Source organism: Ursus arctos, unplaced genomic scaffold (genome assembly GCF_023065955.2).
Source record: "Ursus arctos isolate Adak ecotype North America unplaced genomic scaffold, UrsArc2.0 scaffold_30, whole genome shotgun sequence".
Lineage (NCBI taxonomy): Eukaryota > Metazoa > Chordata > Mammalia > Carnivora > Ursidae > Ursus > Ursus arctos.
Window position 1 is genome coordinate 31,737,750 of NW_026622986.1, and position 23,841 is coordinate 31,761,590.

At 39.0% G+C, this 23,841-nt stretch overlaps 1 protein-coding gene across 3 annotated transcripts in view; it reads right to left on the minus strand.

Annotated features, from left to right (window-relative positions):
• TASOR2 (transcription activation suppressor family member 2) overlaps positions 1–5,656 on the minus strand; it is a 76,968-nt gene extending 71,312 nt beyond the window's left edge. Inside the window, exon 1 of one of the 3 annotated variants that reach the window (XM_026478697.4) lies at positions 5,065–5,656. The gene's annotated coding sequence lies outside the window, so the exon portion shown is untranslated. The remainder of the gene's footprint in view (positions 1–5,064) is intronic. The other 2 variants (XM_044392052.3, XM_057304631.1) reach the window with 2 other exon arrangements.
• Between the last annotated feature and the right edge of the window lie 18,185 nt (positions 5,657–23,841).

A 23,841-nucleotide genomic window follows, 5' to 3' on the forward strand; every position in this document is an offset into this window, starting at 1 on the left:
CAGCTATTTCAAAATAAACGCATTTAAAAAACACAAAAAGAAATGTATTAAAGAGAAAATCACAAAGCATAAATGATTATAAGCAAGATGAATTAACAGTACAGAAGGGAGAAATATTCAATATCAAAACTGAAAAAAGGAGACATAATTACACATGCTTCACACATTAAAGACAGCAAGAGGGCACTGTTAACAGCCATAAATATTAAAAATTCAGACAAAACAGGGACCTAGAAAAATCTAAGCAATACTGACATCTTTTTCAAATCTTGATTAAATCATGTAACCACTAAAAAATTTGAATCACTAGTCAAAAATTTGCCACAAAAAAAACCTTCAGACCCAAGTGGATTCAATGGTAAATTCTACCACAACTGGTTATCTACATGAGAATAAAGTTAAATTTTATCTATACTCCAAACTATCCACAATTAACAATTCCAAATATATAGACACGAAATGAAAAACTTTAAAATTAACAACTTCTGTTCATCAAAAAACATCATGAAGAGAGAGAAAAGGTATTTGCAATCCATTTAACTATCAAAAGATTAGTACCCAGAGTGGGTAAAGAAGTCCTATAGTCCAGGAACACCTGGATGGCTCAGTAGGTTAAGCACCTGCCTTCAGCTCAGGTCATAACCCCAGGGTTCCAGGATGGAGTCCTGCATTGGGCTCCTTGCTCAGCAGGGAGTCTGCTTCTCCCTCTGCCTGTCATTCCCCCTACTTGTTCTCTCCCTTTCTGACAAAGAAATAAAAATCTTAAAAAAAAAAAAAAAGTCCTTTAGTCCAACAACCCAATAAAAAACAGAGATGGACAAGGGATATGAACAGTACAAAGGAGAAAAAAAGGCCTCTAAACACATGAAAAGATGCTCAAATTCAGTCATAATTATCTGTAAACTGATTTATCAAACTACCAAACACACAAGTTGAGCAATGCACCCTGTGAGGGGGGCTTTAGGAAAACAGTCACTGCAGCATACTGCAGGTAAGCGTGCAAAATCCCAAGAAAAGCAGTCTGGCAATATGTCTCAAAATTTCAAAGGCTTTAACCCAGTAATCACAGTTCTGGAAATTAATAGTACAGAAATACCTGCTCAGATACAAAATGACAACTCTACAAAATTACTCCATGCACCACTGTTTTTAACAGCAAAAGACCAGAAACTAATTATCTACTACAGACTAGTTAAATAAACTGGTACAGCCACACAATGAGAAACTGGTTTCCTATGCTGTAGAATAAGCATCTACCTATATGCTGATTTGTGAAGATTTTCAGGATATACTGAAAAATGGAGGGGAAAAAATGTAGCATAGCACAAATCAGATTAAGAGGAATATAAAAACAAACACTGGGGAATGAGGTGGATAGGTACAGGAAAGAAGACTTTTCTTTGTATGGTCTTTATGTATGTTTTAAATGTTTAAATAAATTATTCCAGTAATTTTTTAAGCAGCAGGAAGAGTTCAACTTGTATATATAACGCGTTTTTTAAAAATTCATACATATTAAAACAAGTACCCAATAGAAAAAGTGGCAAAAACATGACTAAACATTACAAAGAAAACAAATGTTTAACTTCTTTTATGTAATCGCAGAAACGCAGTTGAAAGCCACAATATTTCATTTCCACCAGACTAGCAAAAAGTAAAAAGCTGGACAATGCCATACATGGAGAGAATGGGAAGCAATGGGAGGTTTCATTCAAAATTAGTGGTGTATAAATCAGAACTACCATTTGGGAAAAGTTAGACATTATCTAATGAAACCAAACATGCATATATCCTCCCAACGCATCCAGCAATTCTATTACTAATATGCCCAAGCAAAAGTATCATATATACACACTTGAGGATGAACAAGAACGTTTATGGCAGCACTGATTATAATAGCCCCATGTTGGAAATAACCAATATGTTCATAAAGAATAAAACAGCTAAGAATATAATGCAATTATAATATATTCTTAGAGTAGACCATTATACTTCAATGAAAATGAATGAAATATAGCAGTGGTTCCCAAAGTGGTGATGGTGCTTAGGTGGATTTTTTGATCTATATTGAAATGTGTCATCATCTGAGAGATCTACACAACTCAGAGAACTAGTATCTATTGCATGACCAATGTGTGGATGAAAGATCCCTTCAAAATGCAAGACAGACCAATGAGTTTACATGTCACAGAGTTCGAGAAGTTCACTGACATGGCTTCAAATTTTACACTGCAGCTAACCTGTAAAGAAACTATTAGTTTTATTTTCCTTTGATATTCATCAAAACCTATCTTAAAAGTTTATTAAAACATTCCTCTGTTTTCTAAATACACAGATGAGTCTGGATTTTCTTCATATACCTTCAACCATAACAATATATTGCAACAGACTGAATGCAGAAGCAGACATGAAACTGAGTCACTAAAGATATTGGTGAAAATGTAAAAACAATGCCACTTATTTTTTTTTGGAAAAGTTTTTTCATTAAAATGTTATTTATATTGTATTATTATTTTTTAGAGATACCAATAAATACACCAACAGATGCCATATGTACCATATTTAAGATCAATCGGTTTTAATATCTAATGATATAATCCACATAAATGAAAGATCTTTAGGGTCCTCACTAGTTTTTAAAATCATAAAGGGAGCCATGAGACCAAAAAGCTTCTGAATTGCTGAACTACAGGCACATGCTTCGACAATGATGAATCTCAGAAACATAACGTTTAATAAGTCACAGATAAAGCTCAAAAACAGGTGAAAGTAAATAGGTTGATTTAAAAAATATGTATGTGATACAACTGTACAGAAAGGCAAGGGAATAATTAATGCAAAATTCCGGATGACCATGGTGATGGTGGCGGCGGCAGTACATTGCTTCTGGGGAGAGGTACACAGTGACGCTTGTAAGGTAGATATCCTTCCAAGCTAGGTACACAGATATACTTTTTTTTTTTTAAAACAGTACCTATAAATGGTATACTTAGCAACAAAAATTTTAACTGAAGAAACAAAGGGACATACCTACCATCCTAAAAGGAAAAACTCAAAAGAATGTCTCTTCTCAAATTAATCTATAAATTCAATGCAGTCACAAACAGTATCCTAACAAGATTTTCTGTAGAACTTGGAAAGATGGTTCTAAACATCATCTGGAAGAAAAATGCAAAAAATGCCCAAAGCTTTTTTCAAAAGAAAGTAACAAGATATATTATAAAGGTACAATAATTAAAACAGTGTGATAATAAATGGGTCAAAGAAGAGTTCAGAACCCGTTTAAAAAAAAAAAAGAGCAAAGGATATGAGCCAGCCAAGATGTTTCTTTTTTTATCACCCAAGAAAGATAAAAATTAAAATGAGAAGTTACTTTCAGTTATTAGAAAAATTAGTAAGACGTTCGAGAAATACTGTTATCATCCACTGCTGGCTAGCAGGGAGATAAAGCGTACCTTTTGAGAGTGCATTTTATTAAAGGGTATGATATTTGAGGACAATTTCACAGCATTATTATTCAGCATTCTTACAGGGAATCAACTCTACAGAAATACTATCATTGTTAGTTATAGGGGAAAACTTGAAAATAAATATCCGGCAAAACGGAAAGACTCATTTGATAAAGATACCATACCTACTTAATCATACCAAGCAGATACCATACTACATTTGTTAAACACTATGTCTCAGACAAGTTTTTAGGCACTTTGGGTATTTTAATTCATTTAAGCAACTACGTTTGGAGTACAGGAGACGCTTATACAGTTCTAAAAAGAGAAGTGGTTACATTTGGGCCAACGTCCTGAAAACCCAAAATTTCAAACACTGTTCTTGGTCTTTCTTAAAAAGAATTATATACAATCTGTCCCTTTTTACTTCTCTCTAGTCTGGGTTATTTACTGGAGTGCTGAACATACTGCACAGCATTCTCCAGCTCTGGAAGGCAGTTTTCAACAGAAAATATTCTTACACTGTTAAAGAAGATCTGCTTTGTTATAAAACTGAGTAGGCTTACTACCAATTTCAGATCCTATAAATTTACGTATCACACCCTTTTCCTCTTCTAAAGCTTCTTCAGGAAAACACTGTGGGCCTTCCATCACTAACGTTACTAAAATAACAGATACTCGCTCAACACTTAAGTTTACAATGTCCTTTCATAAACCCTACCATTCTAACTACTTTATAGGGAAAATAAAGAAGGGTAAGACAAGTGTATTTAAATTTTTGGATTTCAAATAGACAAGTACTAAGTGAAACCAGAGGATTTTCAAAGTGTCTTCCTCAAGTTTTGAGGTTAACCTGCCATGTTCCCCTACAACCTGCTGCTCGGTGCCACCTTCGGATAAACTGCTGGGCTGCGTGGACCAACACAGCTACGACATTCCTTGTGCACTACTTGAGCTTTCTGCTACATGACCCTCCCTAGGGATAGACCCCTTCCTTCTAGAACTACTTTAAAGGAGAAAATGTCATGCACTGCCATGGATTCACGACAGAAGGAGACCTGAGATGCAGACTTCATACAGAAGCCTTTACAATTTATTTAACAGCGAGTCCAAAGCAAATGAGCAAAGCTTGAACTCAGTATTTATCGTGGCGTGCACGAGGATGAAGCTGTCCTCTGACAAGCAACTCAAAGGCAAAGCTTCTCCAGTTCTGGGCGTCCGAAGCTCTATACGAACGTGCAAACTACCGACGCCGCAGAATCAAGTCAGGATCGAAGCGTCAGCAATATTCAGAATGGCCACAGGTTATAACAGGCCGACTCATTTAAACAGCAGCATGGCAAAAACGATTCTGAAAACTACCGCCCCCCTTCCCGCCCCTTCACCCCGAGAGCGGAGCAAACAGGCAAGAGAGCGTTAGTCACGCACCATCCAAGGAAAGCATGCAATGTCCACCGGAATTTAAACAATTTTGTGCATGACAGCCTCGAAGCCCCCAGCAGACAACCACAAAAGCCCAAGCAGCTACGCCGTACACTCAGCTTTGGAGGCGGGGGCTGCTCCTTCCCTCCCTCCAGGTGCACAAACAGAAGCGCCCACCGCGGGTAAGGTTTACCTGTCTCCCGTGCGGCCGCTGCCCCCGAGGATTTGAGGTTACTGTTCAATTTCTTCCCCATGCTTATGGGTATCCGCCTCTCCACACATGCACTTCCTCTCTCTCGGTCCCCCGCGGCCAAACGTGACAGGTACGTCCGGACCCTAGTAGTCCCCCGCCGCGCTCTGCCCTCTCCCCGACGGGGGGGGAGCCCTCCAGGCGCCTTCGCGACTCTCCGCCCCCGGGGTCCCTAGCGGACGCCCTCAGCGCTGTCTGCACCGGCTCTTCAGGGGCGCGCAGGACCCTCCACGTCGCAGCCTGGGCTTCCTCCCCGCCCTGGGGCCGCGCTGGCCACGAGGGCTTGGCGCCCAGGCTCCCAGCCCGCAGGCACCACCGCGCTCGTCAGCCAAACGTCGTTCTTCTCCGGCAGGGTCATAGGAAGGAACGCTCACCGAGACGCCCCGCGGCCTGAGAGAACATGCCGATTATCTGAGGTGCGGCGGTAGGAAACCGGAAGTAAAACCTCTGGCCTCGGGAAAAGAAGAGGGTAGGGGGTGGAAAAAGAGAAAGTGAAAACTGAACCGTGGCGAACGGCGGGAGCCAATCACTGAGGAGAAGCCAATGCGCAGGCGCGGACTGCGGCCGGCGTCCACGCGGCGCTCGCTTCTCTCCTGTGCGCAGGCGCGAGGCTGCAGCTCGCCCTGGGATTGGAGGACGGAGTCTGGCGTGCGCAACTGGGGGAAGGGCGAAACAGAGCCTGCTGTCGCCAGGAGGTTGGTGCGTGGCCGGATACGGAAGACGTCCAGGGGGAGATGTGTAGCCACCCTGAAGAGTCTGCGTGTTTGTTCTAGCAGCTGCCTCACTCGGGGTTGTGGTGTTTGTCTGCCATTGTGTCTCCTGAGGGTATGGTGGTGACACTGGTCTTGCCTCAAAGTGACATTAAATAAAATCTTTTAATTTAGTAAATCCTTAAAAATAACCTTAAGAGTGTTAACCTTAAAAACAGAACTGATATGTTACCAGGCTTACTTATAACCAGAGAAACTGTAGTTCAAGACATGCAGAGTATACTGAACCACGGCAAGTGTCCTTTTATAGAGCAAAGGAAGACGTTGGGAGAGGTGGTTGTGACAATTCATTGGCGGAGAGCCAGAGTTCAGGGTCGTGGTGGCTTCTCATTGGCTGGGTTGTTGCCAGCAGGGAGAAAATCTTCCTGCTGGGGTATGTAAAGTAAGCTTCCAGTACTGGTGCTTATTGGGCACCCTTCATTGGTTCTTGACTCCGTTTTGAATTCGGTTTCTTTTCATTTTCACACATGTAATATTTAAGTGCTCATTCCCTAGGAAAACACCTCTAGAAGTTTATAATCTCTGCAGACGCTTACCATGAGCCAGGTATGTACCACATGCTGGGAACAGAGGATTTAGTCATTCAGTAGCAGCTTTTACTGTTTACTGTGGCCAGCTACTAAAGTAAGCACTAGGATTATAGCTGTGAACAAGCCAGATAAGCACCCTGCACATAACAGAACTTACTCTAGAAGTGGGTACCAAACATTAACAAGTAAACCACCACCACAACAAAAACAGAATTTGATTGAACAATACAGCTGTGAAAGCAAGCTGGAAATGCTGGAGAATCGGGTTGGAGGCTAGAGGCCTGGGGCCGAAGAGACAATTGCCAGAGCTCACTGAATAAGGGACATTTGAAGCCAAATCTCAATAGTAAAAGCAGACCAAACCAGTCCTTGGAAGATGTGGAGGAAGAGCTTTCCAAGCAGAAGGCAAAGCAGTGCAAAGTCCTTAGAAGTGAAACTAGGTGTGTTCAAAAACAAGAGGGTTGGGTGTAGAAACAACAAAATACGACTTATTTTTAAAATACACAAAACCAAAATGTACAACTCCATGATTTATCACAAAGCAAATATTCATGAAATGACCACTATGGTCAAGAAATAGAACATTGCCAAAACTCCAGAAGCACCATCTTGTGTCACTTTCCCTACCATGATACCTAACCACAAATCTAACTTCAATGGTAATCTCTCCCTTACCTTTATATTAGGTTTGCTGCCTAAATATACATCCCTAAACTTCACCATTTAGTTTTGCTTGTGGTTTGAACCTCATATAAATTGAATAATTTTGTGCCTAGTTTCTTTGGAGTAACATTGTTAGTGAGACATGTTTTCATGGGTACTCATGCTTTCGTTTTCATTGCTATATATGTAGATGTGGCCATAGCACATTTTCTTTATCCATTCTACTGTGTTGGTTTTGTTTTTTGTTTTTGTTTTTTTTTCTTAATGTATACCATACCCAACGTGGGCCTTGAACTCACGACCCTGAGATTAAGAGTTGCATGCTTGAGGTGCCTGGGTAGCTCAATCGGTTAAATATCTGGCTTTGGCTCAGGTCATCATCCCAGGGTCCTGAGATTGAGCCCTGTGTCGGGCTCCACACTTGGCAGAGAGTATGCTTCTCCCTCTCCCTCTGCCCCTCCCCCCAAATAAATAAACAAAATCTTAAAAAAAAAAAAGAGTTGCATGCTCTACCGACTGAGCCAGCCTGGCACCTGTCCATTGTACTGTTGATAGACATTTGGATAGTTGCCAGTTCTTGGCTACTATGAAAGTTCTGCCTGAATATTTTTTTTCATGTCTCTTGGTACACATGTGCATCATTTCTATTGGGTGTATACCACACTGGACATGATAATTTGGAATTGTTTCAGCAAGTATTTATTCTCTCCTCCTTCTGCTGTTGGCCAAATTTACTTCTCTACTCCATTGATATTGCTCTTGGTCATGTAAATATTTTTGGCTGATAGAATGTTAGCAGACATGACAGGAGCAGGAGTCTTAAGTATTCATATGTAGTTCATTTGACTCTTGAGTTCAGATGATGTACATAAGGAGACTGTGTCTCAAACAGCTGTGCCCCTTCAGCCTGGGCCTTCAGAACAAACATGGAGCAGATGAGAATCCAACCTGCAGCATAAACCCACCTTAGATTCACAGAATGTTAGACCTCCTGAAGACTGATGGTCATGAGAATTAATGCTGTTGTCCTAAGCCACTGAATTTGTGGTGGTTTATTACGCAGCATTATTGTGGCAATGAAAAAGACATAAGTTCAACTTCAATAGATAATATCAAATTTTTTGCAAATTGGTTTTACCAAGTTACATTCCCACAAGCAACATATGAGAATTCTAGTTGCCCTACATTTTTGGCAACTTTTTTAGTTACTCTGGAGGGTGTGTTATGGTTTGAATTTGCATGACACCCAACATTGTTCTTTTTCATATATGTTTTGGGTATTCTAAGTCTTTTGATTTTCACATAAATTTTAGAATTAAATTATTTTCTATCTAAAAAACTGCTAGGATTTTGTTTGGGCTTGTGTTGAAATAGATCAATTTGGGGAGAATTACCTTCTTAATATTTCATCTTCACATTCATGAACATGATATCTCTACTGAAGTCTTAAAATTTCTCTGGGCAGTATTTAAAGCTTAAGGTATACAGGTATTATGCACATTGTTATATTTATCTCTTTATATTTTTGATGGTATTTAAAAATTCAATTTATAGGGGCGCCTGGGTGGCATGGCGGTTGGGCATCTGCCTTCGGCTCAGGGCGTGGTCCTGGCGTTATGGGATCAAGCCCCACATCAGGCTCTTCCGCTATGAGCCTGCTTCTTCCTCTCCCACTCCCCCTGCCTGTGTTCCCTCTCTCGCTGGCTGTCTCTATCTCTGTCGAATAAATAAATAAAATCTTTTAAAAAAAATTCAATTTATAATGACTTGTTGCTGATACACAGAAATACAATTGATTTTTCCATATTAACTTTTTATCTGCAACTTGCTGAACTCACTTATTAGATCTGATAGCTATTTGTATATGTATATTCTTTAAGATTTTCTAAGACCAGCATACTGACTGCAAATAAAAATACTTTTCTTTGTTTCCAATCTGTATTTTCCTTATTATGTTAAGGCCTCTAATGCAATGATGAATAGAAGAGGTGAGAACGAACATCTTTTATATATCTTAGTGGAAAGGCATTCAGTTTTTGACAATTAAGTATAATGTTGGCTTTGGGGGTGCCTGGGTGGCTCAGTCATTAAGCATCTGCCTTTAGCTCAGGTCATGATCCCAGCATTCTGGGATCAAGCCCCGCATTGGGCTCCCTGCTCCACTGGGAGCCTGTTTCTTCCTCTCCCACTCCCCCTGCTTGTGTTCCCTCTCTTGCTGCCTCTCTCTCTGTCAAATAAATAAATGAAGTATAATGTTGGCTTTGGCGTTTTATGTCCTTTTTTAGGTTGAGAATTTTCCCCTTTATTCCTAGTTTTTGAGAGCTTTTATCCTAAGTAAGTGCTGAATTTTATCTGCATCTACTGGAGACTATATAGTTTTCCTTTTTAGTCTATTAATTTGGTGAATTACATTAATTGATTTTCAAATGTTAAGCCAACCTTGAATTCCTGGGATAAACCCAATTTAGTTAGGATGCATTATTCTTTTTGTATATTACTGAACATGAATTGCAGATATTTAAAAAAAAATTTGGCATTTACATTCATGAGGGATAGTGGTCTATAGATTTTACTTTTCTTGTAATATCTTAGTTTTGTTATCAGGTAACTCTAACCTCACAGACTTAGTTGGTAAGTATTCCTTCCTCTTTTAATTTCCAAATTACTTTGATTAAAATTGCTAATATTTCTTGGAAAAATGTTTAATAGAATTAACCAGTGAAGTCAGCAGGGTCTGTTTTTTCTTTATAGAAAGGTTTTTAAGTACAATTTTTTTACTATTAATGTAGAGTTATTAAAAAATATCTATTTCAGAGGAAGATAGCTCTACTAATATGACTGTCACACCAGGATGACTGTTGGCATACCCAGAGCTATGCCTCCCTGTGAAGGAATAATAGAAGCTTCACACTGTGTGAATGGGGAGATAGATATCACTAAAATAATCCAGCAAGTCACTAAACAAATAAGCAAATAATAGTAACAAGACCCAAAGGGAGGAGAAAAGACCAAAACACAGAATCGAGGAAACTTATTATCTAAAATGTAGCAGTTTTCAACCAAAAATTATGAGGTGTGAAAAGAAACAGGGAAGTATGACCTAGACACTGAGAAAAAAAAAAAAACAAGCAACAGAAACTCCTATAAAAGTGACTAGAGTTGGATTTAACAGAGACTTCAAGTAGCCATTATAAATATGTTTAACAAACTAAAGAAAATATGATAAAAGAAATAGATATGACAGTGTCACATCAGATAGAGAATATCAGTAAAGAGAAATTATTTTAAAAGAGCCAAATGGAAAATGTGGAGTTGACAAGTACAATAACTGAAATTAAAAAAAACACTAGAGGGGCTCAACAACAGATTTGAACTAGAGGAAGAATTAGCAAATTTGAAGATAGATCAATAGACACTATGTAAGCTGATAAAGAGAGAAAAAGAATGGAGAAAAATGTTAAACTCACAGAAATGTGGGAGAACATGAAGTACCCCAATATATGTGTGATGGGAGGACCAGGAGAGAGAAAGAAAGAAGAAAAATATTTGAAGAAACAATGGCTGAAAACTCCCCAAATTTATTTAAAAAACAATAATATACACAACCAGGAAGCTCAATGGACTCCAAGTGGGATGAATTCAAAGAGATTTGCAAACACACACATCACAGTAACAATGCTGAAAGTCAAAGACAAGGACAAAATTTTGAAAGCAGCAATAGAAAAAGAACTTGCCGCTTACGAGAGATATCCAATAAGATTAAAGGCTTACTTAGAAGAAATAATGGAACGTAGAAGCACTATTCAAAGTGCTCAAAGGGAAAAAACTGTCAACCAACAATCTTATATCCAGCACATCTATCAAAATGAAGGTGAATAAAAGACTGTCCCAGATAAACAAAAACTGAAATATGTTGTAGGCAGATCTGCCTTACAAAAAATATAAAGTTCTTCAGATTGAAACCAAGTGACCCCAGATGGTAACATGAATCCATGTGAAAAAACAGAGAACACTGGTAAAGTTAATTATGTAATGATATAAAAAGTATAAGTGCATAATTTCTCCTTTATTCTAATTAATTTTAAAAGCCATGAAATAATATGTATATAATATTGGATTTATTGGGTTTATAACATATAGAAATGTAATATATGTATGTTATATCTGCTAATAAAAGCACAAAGGAGGTAGATGGGAGCAAAGCAAAGGCTAAGGAAATGACAACTGATAGTAAGGTAACAATTATAACAATATACTGTTGGGCTTTAACATTAATAACAATAAGACCACAAAAGAGTGGAGAAAGAATTAGAGCTATATAGGTGCAGCAGTTCTATACATCATTGGAATTAAGCTGGTATAAATCTGATCTGATTCTAATAAGATGTATATGGCAAACTCTAGAGCCACCATTAAAAAAAAAACAAGTAAAATTAAAGAAACAAAAATGATACAATAGAAGATATTCACTTAATGCAAATGAAAGCAGTGAAGGAGGAACAGAGGAACTTATAAGACACGAGACATAGAAAACAAAAATATAAAATGTGCGACATATGTCCAGCTATGTCAATAATAACATGGGAATGGATTAAACAGTCCAATCAAAATGCAGAGATCAGTAAGATGGATTAAAAATGATCCAGCTATAAGCTGTCTGCAGAAGATCCACTTTGGATTCAAAGATATAAATACATTGAAAGTAAAAGGATTCAGATATAGCATGAAGATAACATCCATAAGAAAGCAGAAATGGCTGTATTAAGGTAATATACTTTAAAACAAAAAAGTTACTAGAACTAAAGAGGAAATTTTTATAATGATAAAAGGGTCAATCTCTAAGGAAAATATAACATAAATAGATATTCATGTAATAACAGAACTAAAAGATACATGAAGCCAAAATTGCAGAAATGAAGGGAGAAATAGCCAATAATAGTTGGAAACCTCAATACTCCTCTTTTGATAATGGATAGAATCAATAAAGACAACAGTAGAAGGCTTAAACAACATTACAAGTCAACTAGACCTAACAGACTTTTGCAGAACACTTGACAACAGCATATAAATTCTTCTCAAGTGCACATGGAACATTCTGCAGAACAGACAATGTATTAGGTCATAAAACAAACCTCATTAAATTTAATGTGTTTCTCTGAGCACAGTGGAATGCAATTAGCAATCAAGAGCCAGAAAAAAATGAGGAAACTTATAAAAATGTGGAAAGTAATACATTCCTAAGTAACCAATGGATTTAAGAATAAATCAAAAGGGAATTAAAAGACATATTTTGAGTTAAGTGAAAATTAAGACACTAAATGACAAAACCAATAGGATGCAGATAAAGAAATACTTAGAGGGAAATTTATACCTGTAAATGCCTATATTAAGAAATAAAATCTCAAATCAATCATCTAACCTCCACCTTAAGAGACTCATAAAAGAAGAGCAAACTAAACCTAAATCAGTAAGATGGAAATAAAAATTCGCACAGAAATTAAGGAAATAGTGTGTGTATAACTTTTTTTACACTGCTCTCAAGTCCCAGACGATCAAAAGGAAATGGAAAATCTGGTCACATTCACCACTTTTCTGATGTAAAGTTATACACACGCAAATATATATAAATACAAATATATACATAATACATAATATACATAATGTCATAAATATATTCACACACAAATATAAATGTATATGTGTGTATAAACTGACATTTGTATTATTCATAGCTCAAAACCTTTAAAAACAGTAGTACTAAAAAAATCATAAGGTAAAAACAGTGAAGATTAGCATTTACTTGCAGAAAGAATATTAGATATTCTTTTTTTTTTTTTTTTAAGATTTATTTAAGGGGCACCTGTGTGGCTCAGTTGGTTAAACATCTGCCTTTGGCTCAGGTCATGATCCCAGGGTCCTCGGACTGAGCCCTGCATCAGGCTCCCTGCTCAGTGGGAAGTCTGTTTTTCCCTCTCCCTCTGCCCCTCCCCCCCCCGCTCATGCTTTCTTTCTTGTTCACTCTCCTGCTTAAATAAATAAAATCTTAAAAAAATATATTTTAGAGAGAGAAAGCATGTGTGAGTTGGGGGGAGGGGCAGAGGGAGAGAGAGAATCTCAAGTAGATTCCCCACTGAGCACAGAGCCTGCCATGGGGCTCGATCTCATGACCCTGAGATCATGACCTGAGCTGAAATCAAGAGTCAGGTGCCTAGGGGTGCCTGGGTAGCTCAGCCGTTAAGTGTCTGCCTTTGGCTCAGGTCATGATCCCAGGGTCCTAGGATCGAGCCCTGCATTGGGCTCCCTGCTCAGCAGGAAGCCTGCTTCTCCGTCTCCCACTCCCCTTGCTTGTGTTCCCTCTCTTGCTGTCTCTGTCAAATAAATAAATAAAATCTAAAAAAAAAAAAAAAAAAAAAAAGTCAGGTGCCTAACCGACTGAGTCACCCAGATACCCCTAGATAGTCTTTATTTGATTACTCATTTGGAAGTGATTTTGAAAGAAGTTGCTTAATATTACTTATGACTATTTTCCTAACAAGAGTCAAAATAATTTTGTATGCTTTGGAAGGCTTTTTGAGAGCTGACTCTGCTTACCTTTTCATCCTCACGATCATACTTATATCTGTTTTGCTTAGATGTCTGGCTATGGCCTTATTTTGTTCTCTCATTTAGGATCAATCCCTCTGCTTCTCATTTTGTCTGTCTCTGCTTTCTTCTCTGTGTTAGAAAAGCCATTTATGTCTCCTGCTCCTGAAAGCAATGGCCTTATGAAGAAGAGGTCATATAATAGCCAGTGTCTGGTGCTTCAGGGAATGTCTCCAGGGTGTACTGTGTGCCCTCCGCTGTTGTGTTCTGGCTGCTCTGTCCTTTAGGCCAGTCTTCTGCAGAGTGTGTCCTTGCCTACTGTGGGCAGTGTTTTGGTCTCTGGCCTGAATGTGGTGAGTTTTAACTAGGTGAGTTTTGGTCTGCTTATGAAATGAGATGTGTCATTACCTCTACCAGAACCGAGGGCGTGCAAAACTCTCTGATGGGGAGAAGTGTTATAGGCAGGGGGTTTGTGCTGGTGTTCTGGAGGAGGGGTCTGCTGCACTGGCACTGAGGCAAGCTTGACTTGAGAGGGACAGTCCCACCAGAGCACTGGGGAGTGGGGCTGGGTGTAAGCAAGTTAGACAGTGCTGTGCTGCTTCCCTCCCACAGGTGTTTATGTTGAGGTGCGGGGGAGGGAAATGGAGCCAGCCAGCTCTTTTGTTCCCAGAGGGGTCTCTGTGAGTGGGGCTTCTCAGGTACGTGCTCGCAGAAGAACAAATACCCTCCCTGCTCTGCGCCCTGGGAGCTCTTCGAATTGCTGTTTCCGCACTGCCTGCCCCTGGGTCGTTTGCCTGCCTTCTCTCCAGGATCAGCACAGTACCCTCTGGGATCCATGCCCCGCCAAGCTTGCTGACCTTAGAACTCCAGGCTTTAAGCCCCACTGGTTGTACGAACTCATGAAATTTGGCCTTTCTCTTTTTCCAAGCCAATGGCTGTGGGGAAATGTTCTTTTTGTGTGTTCCGCTCTCTCTCACCCTTCTCTGCAAACACGGCTCCCTCTCTTCTGTAGCAGCCAGGATCTGTTTCTCTCCCAAGCCTCATTTCCATACTTCCTACCTTCTTTGATGTGGCCTCTTCTCTCTCTTTAGTTGTGGAGTTTGTCCTGCCAGTCTTCAGGATGATTTCTAGGGTAGTTAGGATTATTTGCTAGTTATCTAGTTGTATTCATTAGACGAGGTGAGCCTAGGATCTTCTACTCTGCCATCTCCCTGTCTTTCCCCAAAGAGGCACACTCTTATCAGGAGATTCAACATGTGCCCTCTACATTACAAGCTAAAGCTACCACCAGGACATTTTGGCCTCTTATAGCCAGAGAGCAGCAGGCGAGAAGTCAAGTCACTATCTTGAGAGTAGCAATTTATACTGATTAGCAGGACGAGGTAGGGCTGCTTTTACACACAGGAATACCTTTTACCCCAGGAGCCAATTGGGTGTGTCTTGGTCCTCCCATGCCCCATTATAACTGTGAATGAACAAACATAGCAATTCCAATGTATGAAATAATCACTATGCGTGCAGACCACTCAAGAATCAAGGTTTGAGTCACACCAAGTGAGCCATCACGACCTATTGAGATGATAGCTGACAGTGAGGGATGACGGAGACATTTAAAATGGATTAGTGGAGGAGGAAAAAGACGAGACTAACTTCACAGACAGAGGCTGTAGTGTATCCTATAAATTTTCTAAGTTCCCCTTGAGAGGCCCCTGGTAACAATGGAGGTAACTGCTCCCCAAATATATGTTGAGAAATGGATCTGTGTGGTGCAAGGGTTAGACTGTGGTGGCAACAGAAGTGATCTCCTTCAAGAGAACCTCTTGTGGAAGCATAGTTGACTCATGGACTCCAACTGCCAACCCACTGGACCCCATCATGGCGTTCGAGCTTCCTCCAGGATGCTCCCAGATCGTTACAGAGCACACCGGGGTTACTAGTGCTGGTGCATTCCCATCTGACTCCTCCAGTGGGTACCTTTGGTCAGAGACTCTCATCAGCCTGGCCAAGACTTTTTCAGGGCTGAGCTGCTGCCTGAGAATCCTTATATTAAAATCTTCTGTATTTTTTTCACAGTTATTAGACTTTCAGCACATCTGTAGGTTCTCCCTGCCTCTCCCTGTTCTCTCCCTCCATTTATCCTTTATGGAATTTCCCCTAATCCCTTCAACATCTATCCCATCTTGGTATCTGATTCCCAGAGGAGTCAAACTGGAACACTCTTCAATAAACATTTTAGACTCCTAACTCTAATTTTAGCATCTGCTCTCCAGAGAACCCAACCAGCACTTGTGGAGCTTATTAGAAATGCAAATGCTGCTGGGGCACCTGGGTGGCTCAATCAGTTAAGCAACTGACTCTTGGTTTCAGCCCAGGGCATGATCTCAGGGTCCTGGGATCAAGCCCTGCTTTGGGTTTAGCATGGAGTCTGCTGGAGATTATCTTCCTTTCCCTCTCCCTCTGCTTCTCCCCCTGCTTGCATGCTTATTTATAATAAATAAAATCTTAAAAAAAGAGAAAGAAATGCAAATGCTGGACCCCGACTCTGGGGTATATATTTTTAACTGGGTAAGAGTCAGGAACTACTCTTTCTTACTGGCATTTCAGGTACTTCTGTTGCAGTTGAGATTTGAAGAAACACTACCTTGTCGTCAATAGTAATGACTCCAAACCAGTATAAGACCATCAAGCCAATTCAAGAGCACTAAACCTGATTTTTATTAACAACAGCAACACAAAAGCAATTCAAGCCAAAAGAGCACATGCTATAATAGCAAAAGAAAGAGCAAAACTTTTAAGGGCTGGAGACGAAATGAAAACATTGATGGCATTTATAAAGAGAATTACTGCCATAAAGTGGGGATTGGCAAACTATGCCCACAGGATAAATCTAGCTGGCTACCTTTTAAATAAAGTTTTATTGGGACTCCATTACACACATTTGTTTTTGCATTGAGTATGGATGCTTTTGTACTTCAAGACCAGGGTTGAGTTTTTGCAATAGTAATTGTCCCATAAAGCTTAAACTATTTACCATCTGACTTTTTACACGAAAATATTTTTGTCAACCTTTGCCATAAAGCAAAGCCTTGGTGAGAATGAAGTAAACCTAGTGAACCTAGTGAAAGCTCTGGAGACAGACTAGCTAAGTTCAAGTTTCAGTTGTGGCACTCACCAGCTGAGCAGATAGTTTAAGCACTCTGTACTTAAGTATTCTTATTTATAAAATGGAGATAGTAAGAGAACCTACCTCATAAGATTAATATAATAATCAAATATGATTGTGTATCTAATTTCTTAACATACGGGTTGGTATGCAGTAAAGAATTGTGGTGGGGGCGCACCTGGGTGGCACAGCGGTTGAGCGTCTGCCTTCGGCTCAGGGCGTGATCCTGGCGTTGTGGGATCGAGCCCCACATCAGGCTCCTCCGCTATGAGCCTGCTTCTTCCTCTCCCACTCCCCCTGCTTGTGTTCCCTCTCTCGCTGGCTGTCTCTATCTCTGTCGAATAAATAAATAAAATCTTTAAAAAAAAAAAAAGAATTGTGGTGGGTTTTTTTTTTTTAGTTATTTTAATAGATGGATCAGGCTGACAACTCCTAGACCAACTGATCAAATTAATTATTATACAAAGAGGAAAATACAGGCATCAGAAACTTCCTGATTTAATGCAATAGGAATTTTACAATCTTTGATGTATTCTTACCAAAAGACCCTGATCTAATTAAACACCTGAACTATAGATCCAGCTTTCAGTGTACAGGAACTACAAAGAACAAAGAAACCACAGAGATGACACCACAGAGATGTAAGCAGCAAAATCTAGAATGTGGAAAATTCTATAGTTAAAATGACTAGTTTCTGGGGCGCCTGGGTGGCTCAGTCGTTAAGCGTCTGCCTTTGGCTCAGGGCGTGATCCCAGCGTTCTGGGATGAGCCTCACATCAGGCTCCTCCACTGGGAGCCTGCTTCTTCCTCTCCCACTCCCCCTGCTTGTGTTCCCTCTCTTGCTGCCTCTCTGTCAAATCAATAAATAAAATCTTTAAAAAAAATGACTAGTTTCTTTAAAAAATACATTACAAGAGGGAAAATAAGATGAGGAAACCTAGTTCAAGAGAGACTTAAGTGGTATATCAGCAATGTACTGACCTTGCTTACTTTCCAATTAAAACAAATAGTAAAACATTTTTTGGAGACAATAAGGAAAACTAGAATACTAGTTAGAGTTTTAATATGAAAGAGTTATTTTTAGATGAGGATAATGGCATTGGGTTTATATTAAAAAATTCCTTGTATTTCAGAGATATGTTCTAAAATATTAGAAGATTAAATATTATATTGTCTGGGGTTTGCTTCAAAATAATCCAGTGGCATAAGGAATTGGCAAATTATAGCTTGGCAATGCATTAAGAGTGATTAAAGCTAAAAATACCAAAGTCAGCATTTTTCTTTCTGGCCATGATGGAGTAATGGTACCAGTACAGTCTTCCTACTATATACTTCTGGAAAACTGGGGAAAATATATGAATAAACAACTATTTCAGACTTGGACAACAGACAGTTCAAGACTTCAATTCCTGACAAAAGTGAACAATGCGAATCCTATAATTGTTCTAGTTTTCTGAATAAATACATTTATTGCACCCTGGACATGAAGGAGAGCCTCACATAGAACCATGGTATTCTTGAACTGAGGAGACAAATTTCAGCTGCAAGAGGGTAACATGTTTGAATTTTGGGGACAGCACACAAGGAGGAGAAAGTATTCAGAGAATTCCAGAAATCTTTATAGGGATTCCTCTGAGTCTCTGACAGAGTACTAAACTGCACCTGGATAAGGAAAGAGTCTAAGAGGTCAGGAGAAGAACAACTTCCAGAGAAAGACTACTGGGGGGCTATAGAACTACCAAGTATCAGGGGTGGCTGGGTGGCTCAGTTGGTTAAGTGGCTGACTCTTGATTTCAGCTCAGGTCATGATCTCAGGGTCCTGGGATGGGGCCCCATATCAGGATCTGCCCTTACTGGGGAGTATGCATGATATTCTCTCTCTTCCTCTCCTTTTGCCCCTCCCCCTCACTCTCTCGAAGAAATAAATAAATATTTTTTTTTTTAAGATTTTATTTATTATTCGACAGAGATAGAGATAGCCAGTGAGAGAGGGAACACAAGCAGGGGGAGTGGGAGAAGGAGAAACAGGCTCATAGTGGAAGAACCTGATGTGGGGCTCGATCCCATAATGCCGAGATCACGCCCTGAGCCGAAGGCAGACGCTTAACCACTGTGCCACCCAGGCGCCCCAGAAATAAATAAATCTTAAAAAAAGAAAAAAAAAAAAAAAAAAAAAAGAAAGAATTACCTAGTACAGAGCTCACACAGGCTTGGGAAACATTTCTTTCTTTTTTTTTTTTTTTAAGGTTTTATTTATTTATTCGACAGAGATAGAGACAGCCAGCGAGAGAGGAAACACAAGCAGGGGGAGTGGGAGAGGAAGAAACAGGCTCATAGCAGAGGAGCCTGATGTGGGGCTCGATCCTAGAACCCTGGGATCACGCCCTGAGCCGAAGGCAGACGCTTAACCGCTGTGCCACCCAGGCACCCCTTGGGAAACATTTCTAACCTACCAGAGTGGAAAGACCTTGTTGAACACCAGGGGCATCCAGTAGAAATTAATAAAAGCCATGCTTTTGTAGGGATAAACTAGCCTGAAAGGAAAGGTACTACAGACATGCCCTAACAAAGTTAAGAGAAGGCTTGAATGAATCAAACAGATTTGCAAGTAAACTGACTGCTTGAACAAAATTCAATGTTCTTTGAAGACAATACATTCCAAACACTCAATGATGTAAAATTCATGATATTCTGCCTTCAATAACCATTGGACATAGAACAGAGCAGAAAAAATGTCTCCTATAATGACGAGAAAGAAATCAGTCAATAGAAACAGTCAGAAATGACAGAGACATTGCCCTTGGCAGATAAGGATTTTTAAATTGCTGCTATAAATATGTTCAAAAATTAAAGAAAACATGAAATAAGAGAAATGGGCACTATATTAGAAACCAAGTGGAACTTCTAGAACTGAAAAAAATTAATATCTAAAATGAAAAATTCACTAGATGGACATAACAGAGGATTAGACATTGCAGAAGAAAAGATCAGTGAACACGAAGGACATAGTAATGGAAACTACATTTCAGTACAGAGAGAAAAATCTAAAAAAATAAAACTCCAGTGCCTTGTGAAATACTCATCAGTTTAAAATATGTATAATCAGAATTCCAGGAAAAAGAACAGAGTAGAACATAATTAAGGAAACAACAGTTAAAACATTGCCAAATTTAATGAAAAATATAGACCCATAGCCCCACCAAGTTTGAAAAAAATCCTAAGAAGGATAATTACAAACAAAAGCATATCTAGGAACATCAATGAAATTGTTAGAAACCAATGATAAGGAGAAAATCTTAAAAGCAACCAGAGGGAAAAAAGGAAAAATCTGATACTTAGAAAAAACAATAATAATAGCAAATGACATTTCATTAGGAATAACTCAAGTCATAAAACAACGGAAAAATATCCTTAAAGTGAAATTGAAAACTGTCAACTTAAGACGCTATATTCAGAAGATGGCAGAGTAGGAGGACCCTAAGCTCACCTGCTCCCATGGACACACCTGGATAACACCCACATCAGTGTGAATAACCCAGAAAATGACCCAAACACTGGAAGAACCGACTCTGCACGGATAAATGTAGAGAAGAGGCTACCTAAAAGAGGGTAGGAAGGGTGGACACAATTGGGAGCCAAACTGACCCACTTGACTGTCTGCAGGAGGGAGAGACAGCATGGGCGCAAAGAGGGGAGAGGAGCAGACCCTACAGCAGTCACCCCAGGCAAGGGGACCTGCACTGGAAAGAAGAATTCCCCTAATGTTTGGCTTTGAAAACAAAAAGGACCTAACTTCATGATTTCTTACAATCAGTGGGTCTTAACACCTGGAATTTTAAAAATCAGTGAGCTCAACTCTGGGAAAGCTAGAGAGTGAAAGGAAACTGAGTCCCTCTCCTTAAAGAGACAGCACAACAAACAGTCTTGCTAATATACAGCATAGAAAGAGCAGTTTGAAACCCCCCTGGGGTATACAGGAGGGAGATTTGCTTACTAATTTCAGAACAGGTGCTAGAGGGGCAGAAGAATGGATCAGTGATCTGGAGGACAGACTAACGGAAAACAATTAAGCTAAACAGGAGAGAGAAAAAAGAAAAGTAAAATATGAAAACAGATTAAGGGAACTCAGTGACACCATTAAGTGTAATAACATTAGCATTATCAGGATACAAGAAGAGGAAGAAAGAGAAAAGGGGACAGCTACTTTTTTTGAATAGCTGAAAACTTCCCCAATCTAGGGAAGGAAATAGAAATCCAGATCCAAAAAGCACGGGGAGCCCCCAACAAAATCAACGCAAGGAGGTCCACATCAAGACACCTAGTAATTAAGATGGCAAAAAAGTATTGATAAGGAGAGAATTTAAAAAAAAAAAAAGAGAGAGAGAAAAGATAATAGTTACATAAAAGGGAAACCCCATAAGGCTATAAGCAGATTTTTAAGAAAACTTTGCAGGTCAAAAGGGAACAGCATCAGGGCACTGGGGTGTCTCAGTCGTTAAGCATCTGTCTTTGGCTCAGGGCGTGATCCCAGGGCTCTGGGATCGAGCCCTGCATTCGGGCTCCCTGCTCAGCTGGGAGCCTGCTTCTTCCTCTCCCACTCCCCCTGCTTGTGTTCTCTCTCTCGCTGGCTGGCTGTCTCTCTGTCAAATGAATAAATAAAATATTTTTTTTTAAAAAGAAGGGAGCAGCATGATATATTCAAAGTCCTGAAAGGGAGAAAACTGCAGCCAAGATTATCCTATCCAGCAAGGCTGTCATTATCATTCAGAATAGAAGGAGAGATACAGGTTTCCCAAATAAACAAAAGTTAACGAATTTCCTCACCACTAACCCAACCTTTAAGAAATGTTAAATGGGACTCTTTGAGTGGAAAGGAAAGACTAATAGCAGGAATAAGAAAAGTAGGAAGCACAAAAGCAGTAAAATTAAGTATATCTGTAAAAAATCAGTCGAGGGATTTACAAAATAAAAGAATGTAAAATAGGACACCAAATACCTAAGATGTGGGAGGAGGGAAGTAAAACTTTAGTGCTTTTAGATTGGGTTCAACTTAATATGACCCTCAACTTAGTATAGATTGTTATATACATAACATGTTATATATAAGCCTAATGGTAACCACCAATCAAAAACTGGTAGTAGATAAGTACAGAATAAAGAGAAAGACCTCCAAGTCTATCACTTATAAAAGCCAGCAAACCATGAGAGAAGAGAGCAAGAGAAGAAATGAATGGAGAAGAACTATAAAACAACCACAAAACAAGTAAGAAAATGGCAATAAATACATGCCTATCGATAATTGCTCTGAATGTAAATGGACTAAATGCTCCAACCAAAAGACATAGGATAGAATGGATAAAAAGCAGGATGCATTTATATGCTGCCTACAGGAGATTCATTTCAGACCTAAAGACACATGCAGATTGAAAGGGAAGGGATGGAGAAACATTTATCATGCACATGGATGTGAGGGGTAGCAATATTTCTCTCAGACAAAATAGACTTTAAAACAAAGACTATAAGAAGGGAAAGAGGGAGACTATATAATCATAAAGGGAACAATCCAACAAGAAGATATAACAATTGTTAAATATTTATGCAACCAACATCGGAGAACCCAGATACATGAAACAGCTAATAACAAACATAAAGGAACTAATCTACAGTTATATAATAAGAGTAAGGGAGTTTTAACATCCCACTTACATCAATGGACAGATCATCCAAACAGAAAATCAACAAGAAATAGTGGCTTTGAATGACACACTGCACCAGATGGACCTAACAGATAAATTCAGAACATTCCATCCTAAATCAGCAGAATACACATTCTTTTCTAGTGCACATGGAACATTCTCCAGAATATCTATCTAACATGGAGACAAATAAAAATGAAAACACAATGGTCCAAAATCGTTGGGATGCAGTAAAATGTTCTAAGAGGGAAGCTGATAGCAATATAGGCCTACCTCAAAAAGTAAGAAAATTTCAAATAAACAAGCTAATCTTATACTTAATGGGGCTAGAAAAAATAAGAACAAACAAAACCCCAAACCAGAAGAAGGAAGGAAATAATAAAGATTAGAGTAGAAACAAAATAGAAACAAACACAAACAAAAAACACCCCACAATAGAACAGATCATTAAAACCAGAAGATGGTGCTTTGAAAAGATCAAAAAAATTAGCAAAACTCTAGCCAGACTCATCAAAAAGAAAGAAAAAGAGAGAGGACTTGAAAAAACCAAATCAGAAATGAAAGAGGAGAAATTACAACTGACACCACAAAGGCTTGTAAGAGAATATTATGGAAAAATCCTATGCCAACAAATTGGATAACCTAGAAGAAATGTGTGTGGGGGGGATGGGTGAAATAGGCAATGGGTATTAAAGAGCACACTTATCATGATGAGAACTGAATAATACATAGAATTGTTGAATCACTATATTGTACTCCTGAAACTAATATAACACACTATGTTCACTATCCTGGAATTTAAAAACTTAATAAGAAAATAAATACCAAAAAAAGCCTCTAGAAAAAGCGGATAGATTCCTAGAAACATATAATCTCTCCAAACTGAATCAGGAAGAAATAGAAAATTTGAACAGACCAATTACCACCAATGAAATTGAATAATAAAAAATACTCTCAACAAACAGAAGTCCAGGACCAGATGCCTTCACAGGTATTCTACCAAACATTTTAAAGATGAGTTAATACCTATTCTTTTCAAACTATTCCAAAAAATTGAAGAGGGAGAAAAGCTTCCAAGTTCATTGGACAAGGCCAGCATTACCCTAATACCAGAACCTGATAAAGATACTACAAAGCAAAGAGACAGAGAGAGAGAGAAAGAGAGAGAACTATAGGCCAGTATCTCTGATGAACACAGATATAAAAATTCTCAAAATATATTAGCAACCTGAATCCAACAATACATTAAAAAAATCATTAGCCATAATCAAGTGGAATTACTTCTGGGATGCAAGGTTGGCTCAGTATAATCAAAT